The sequence below is a fragment of the Schistocerca serialis genome, chromosome 5 (genome assembly GCF_023864345.2).
Source record: "Schistocerca serialis cubense isolate TAMUIC-IGC-003099 chromosome 5, iqSchSeri2.2, whole genome shotgun sequence".
NCBI classification, from domain to species: domain Eukaryota; kingdom Metazoa; phylum Arthropoda; class Insecta; order Orthoptera; family Acrididae; genus Schistocerca; species Schistocerca serialis.
In genome coordinates this window covers 564957065-564963064 of record NC_064642.1, presented here as the reverse complement: position 1 = coordinate 564963064, position 6000 = coordinate 564957065, and positions in this window count along the sequence as shown.

The window sequence follows — 6000 nt, the reverse complement described above, 5'->3', positions numbered from 1 at the left end:
TTATAGTGTTTTATTTTGTTGAAGATGATAAGAGACATTTTATGACAGCTACGATGGAATCACAGGCACAAATTATTTCAAATTTGGACAGACTATGTCGACTGATCTGATGTGGTAAAAGTAAATAAAGCTTTCACAAACTCAAAAGGTTGACCTGAATGCCAGTGCTTTTCCAGAAATAGTCCTACTGGAGATGGTATGCTCCTGTCTTCCTCCAGCCCTTGGAAGTTAAAGGGGGCCCTACAGTTTAATTTGGACTCTGAACCATGGTGCAACTCAGGATTTTTCTGGTTAACAAACATTGCTAAGTGTGAAAGAAGTGATAAGTAACAGGTAAAAATCCTAGGACTGACTGGGGATTGAATCCCAGGCCTTTGGATCTGTGATCTGGCAGTTCCTCCTGAGCCACCAAATTATACAAAAAAAATTGAATCCTTTTTAGTTGGTCTAAATCAATTGATGACAGAGTTTTTCTTATAATCCATATTTGAGATTCTCTAATGTAACAAGAAATTACTTTTAATCCTTGCTATGTTCTCTGCTGATCAATTTAAAGAAGAACTCAGAGAATGTTGTGGCTGTATATAGTTCATCGTATCAAATTTTTATTCTTTTTATATGTCTTTGATGGGTAGTAATCTTTCCCACAGCTGAGTAACCATGGTGTATTGACAGCTTCCTGGACTAATGGTCAATTTGTTTACGTCTCTGAATGTCAGACATGATACAATTGCTAAAGTGAAATTGTTTAAAGTGAAATGGAACAAAAATCTTGCATTAGAATAAGATGGACAGTTGGAGAAAAAGTAATAAGGGAAGATGACATCAAGATACTGGCACTGATCTCGGACCCAAATCAATTTTGTGTTGAGAGTTCAAATACACAGACTGACTTTACAGTTTTCTATGGTCTCAGTTTAATTCTCTCTTCCAGGTCTTTGTCTGTTGCCATTTAGCTCCTTATTTTGAAATTTTTCAATATTTTTCACTGTAAGTCCAAAAATATTTACATGTAAAATTTGGCATGGAATAATACAACTGTGGCAGATGTAAATGTTTATAAGATCACAAAAAAACAAACACAATTGATGATCACATGGTATAGCATGAGAGAGTGATGAACACATTAATGCTGGACTTGTTTAGTTACATGCTAGACCAGCTTGTCACAGGCAGTTCACTGTCAGCAGATATAGTGAGCAACTAGTGTTAAGCTGGACTTTCAAGGTGTGTTCAGATAGTGTAATATGCCACACCCTGCTCATAAAAGGTAGTGTTCACATTATTGATCAATAGGCTTGTAAGCTCAGTCAGCATTTCAGTTGTTAACAGCTTTTTGAAGTCTTTGGAGGGTTCTTCATATACGTTAAGTTTAGGAACAGAATCAGCACTGGACACTTTTAGCTTTAATCCTGTGGCCCAGTTTGACACATTGATCTTTGCCATTTTATTATGAAGGTGACACTCCATCCACATAAGAGGAATGCCAGTAATGTCATTACGTGGAAAGGTAACAGAAAATACCAGTGTAATCTTTCGTCTCATTTGGCTTTGCCCAATATTAGTAGATAATTTATAGTTTTATTTGTAGAGAATCCCATACAGAGCCAAACTGAGTTAGTGTTCTATTGTACATTACTTTCTCAAAATACAGAAGCCAAACTGAGATGCAGTTTACAATTGAAAGACCGGCTGCTGTGGCCAAGAGGTTCTAGGCACTTCAGTCGGGAACCATGCTGCTGCTATAGTCACAGGTTCGAATACTGCCTTGGGCATGGATGTGTTTGATGTCCTTAGGTTAGTTAGGTTTAAGTAGTTCTAAGTCTAGGGGACTAATGATCTCAGATGTTAAGTCCCATAGTGCTCAGAGCCATTTGAATGCAAGCAATTGAAAAGTGAGTTAGGATTCTATTTAAGCCACTGTCTCAAAAGCTTTGAAATGACTGGAAGGAGTGAAATTCATTTGTAATTGGAGATGATTTGGTCATCTACATTTTATAGATGAACTGTAGCACTGCACATTTACATTGTCCAGCAAACATACCATGAATCATTGATAGATCACAATAGTACATCAAGGTATTGTATAAGGTCTACTAGAATAATTCCACACAGCTACATTTGACAGTTTTTTTATTATTAGATCCATTTCTTGCTGCTATTATTAGGAACTAATCACCATTGTCTTGATCTCTTTCCTAATAAATATTGCTCCAGATAGATTTTACTTTATTCTTGTAATTTATTTATTGGGTGTAGTATTTATGTTTTGTGTTTTTGATGATAGACTGGATGAATTTACAATACCTGTGGCAACAGTTTCTGTTCTTGATTACAATCTGTCCTTTCAGATGTATACAGATGTAAAAGGATTCAAAATGTTGTAGAAAAACGTTTAAGAAGGAAGAAAGAGTAAGTGTTGTCATGAACATTGTCTGCTTCAACACTTCCTCCCCAACATATTTCCTTCAAGTTCTCTCTCAACACTGTGATTAATTCTGATCAGTTACACACAGCATACATAATTTTTACATCAGTTTCTAACCGGTCACTATGATTTATTGGCGAAATATTACTACTGTGACTAGATACACAATTTATCATGGTTGTGCAATAAGTTTCAACCAACATTAGGACTTACACTGCATAATAATTACAAACTAGTCATCAGAAATTATAGGTGTTTTCAGTCAGAACTATGGGGCAGGTAATTTACATTAAAATCTCACAAATAACACATGTCTAGTCAGCTTTGTTCATTGATACTCAAATGTCTCACAAAACTGAGGATATGTTCTGCTTATGGGCTGTATGCAGTCAATACTACAAGCTTTTGTTTTTCCAAATCCACTATTATGGCATAGTATTTTCTAATTTTTTTCAATTTGTGTATGAACACGGATTCTGAAGTATGTGGTACATCCACTCCCCTTTTATTGATTCTAGAACAATACGATATTAGTTTATATTTATCCAAGTGTACTTGGTCCAAATGAATTTTAATGTGTATATCTGTTGACATTCCATTTGTTCTTTCATTTTGCTACATTGAAATTACAGAGTCAAACGCTTTGATGGAATTTGTTGAATGTGTATTCTTTCATTTCCATGATTCTGTTGAACCTGCAGGATTTTGCTTTGCATTTTTTTAAATCACTACCTGTCACACATTTTGTAGCTATATTTACTCTCAAACTCTTATCACTTGGATAAATTTACCATTACAGAAGGCCTAGTGGAGACATCCCCAGGGCAAGAAATGAAACTGTATTGACAGCGTTTTACAAATTCACAGAAAGTGTTGCTGCCAAAAGAGCAATAATGGTTGACAGAATTTTCTGATCAAGTGTTGCAGAAGAAACCTCAGTCACTTCCCAACAAGACAAATGTGCTAACCACTACACCACCCTCGCACAGTGGCTTTGCACAACTGCACGGACTATCCTAGCACACCTCCCTCCTCAATGGTTCCCATTCACGCCCCAGCCCGCTTGGTATTCCCCTTAAACTCGAACAGCATTGTGGAGGCTCTCCAGCTGTATTGGTTGGAATAACACCTCAGCAATGATGGAACAGTGGATCCTGCCTGAAACCCAGGCATAAGTGTTTTAATCAAATGAAACTATATGGTTCCACAGGCCTTTTAATACCTAAGACATCTATGATGTACATGCACAGAATGAAGCGATGAATGAAAATTTGTACCATGACCAGGGGGGTACCAAGTGAACTGAGCCCTGAATGGGAGTTTGTATTGAGGAGACAAGCATGCTAGGATAGTCCATGCAGTTTTGCAAACCCACTGTCCCAAGGTGGTGTGGTGGTTAACACATTTTACTACTGAGCAGGAGTCCAGGTTCGTATCCTGGCCTTGGTGCAAATTTTCATTTGTCTCCAGATGTACGATGTAGATGTTTGAGATTTGAAATTGTCTCTGGAACCACATAGTTTCATTTGATTGCAGAAGGGTTTGTGTATATTGGAGCAGAAAATGTGATTTAAAATTGCATAAACACAATAATAGTTTCATCAGTTCTGGGAGTGTTTCATTATAACTTGTATATGATCTTTATTGGATTATCATTATGAACTGTGGAGCTGTGCCCAAAGAGGTGATAGAGCATTTCAGTCCACATTTTTTTTTATATTTCAGATGAGGTTTGACTCTACAATAATAAACACCAATGAATCAAGGAAGGTGCTTTCCTTGACTGCTCTGTCAGTTTCCCTGACTTGCATTGATAGTAAGGCCACTAGAGGAGTTGAAACATAGAATTTCTCGTCTTCAACAGCTCCCTGTAAATAGGTGTGTCTTTTTATAGGCAGAACAATCGAAAATCTCAATGATGCTATTTTCAACTTGCAAACTCTGAAGCATACCATGTCATTTCCTATGTATTGGTGACATCACTTAACATCCTATAGCACTTTCTGGGTATACCACTATCAATGTCTGCCAGTGACAATCACAAGCTGTAATTCATAATCTGACAATCTTTTGCAACCACAGAAACAAGTTCCTGAGGGGAGGGGGGGGGGGCGGGGGGGGGGGGGAAGAGAACTGCACCACTTGAATTTCCTAATATGTAGGCTTAAATTAAAGGGCAGCAGGGACTGAAAGATAATCTTACGAAACTAAAAATGCAACTTTATGGTGAGATAGAAACAAAACAATTACCAAAATGAAAGTAGTCTTTTTGAAAGAGCATATTTGTGAAATCAAAATCTTCTGCTGGATAATATTCAATACAGTATTTTCCACCTACACATTGTGACAACTATTGATCCTCCTTGGCATGCCGTATGATATGTACTGCTTGGGCCTCACCCTTTCTTTGACGGTGGCCGTCCTGCGGTTGTCTAGTATGTATGGAAGGTTATTTATTTATTTATTTTATTTATCCATCTGTTGACAATACATATTGTATGGATGTTGTCAATGGTACATGTAAGCCATTTCAAATAAATGGGACACAAACAATATATACGTAAAAAGGCACAAAACAAAATAATACAATGAAGTTAATAATAATACAATGAAATTAATATAGCCTATATACATCCGTGCTTGTTATTTTAAATGTATAGTCTGTTTTTCATAAGGCTTTAGTTTTGTCCTCCCTAAACGGCAAGTCCTTATATACACAACACTGCTTAAGTATATATTTACATCACACAACAGTTGTCCTTCAAGTATGTAAATGTAATGAATGATTAGGTACAGATAGAGTATTTTCCATTTGCCTTTATAAATATCATCAGAAAAAAATTTATTGACCTACATAGTCATTTACAGAATAAAAACATTGTTCTACTAGAAATTTTTTAAATTCTGTTTTAAATTTGTTATCATCTTCTAACTGCCTGATGTTGACTGGCAGTGCATTGTACAGTTTTGCACCAATATGGCTCACATGCCTGTGTGTATTCGTTCTTTTTGTTCGCTGAATATGGAGTGCTGCGCTATTACGGGTATTGTAGTTATGAAAGTCGGCATTTGTCTGAAAATCTGCAATGTGGGTCCTGAAATACAATACATATTTGTATATGTAGAATGATGGTATAGTAAGTATTCTAAGCTTTTTGAATATGGGTTTGCAATGTGTCTGTGGATGACTGTGAGTTATTATTCGGATGGCCCTCTTCTGCAACAAAAAAATTTGTTTTAGACGCCCTATTGTGGAACCCCAAAATATTATTCCGTATGTGGCAAGTGATAGGAAATAGCCGAAATATGCCATTCTGGCACCCTCTGAGGTACAAACATTTGCAATAATTCTGAGGGCAAAACAGGCTGAATTAAGTTTCTGTGCAAGTTTTATTACATGGTCATTAAAATTTAAGTTTTCATCCACATGAATCCCTAGCAATTTTGTGGATGTCACTCTGTCTAAAGCTTTGTCACCCCACACCAGATCAAGATTTACATTTTGACATCTTTTCCCAAACTGCATATAATTTGTTTTATTTACATTCAGTGTCAACCTGTTTGCATTGAAC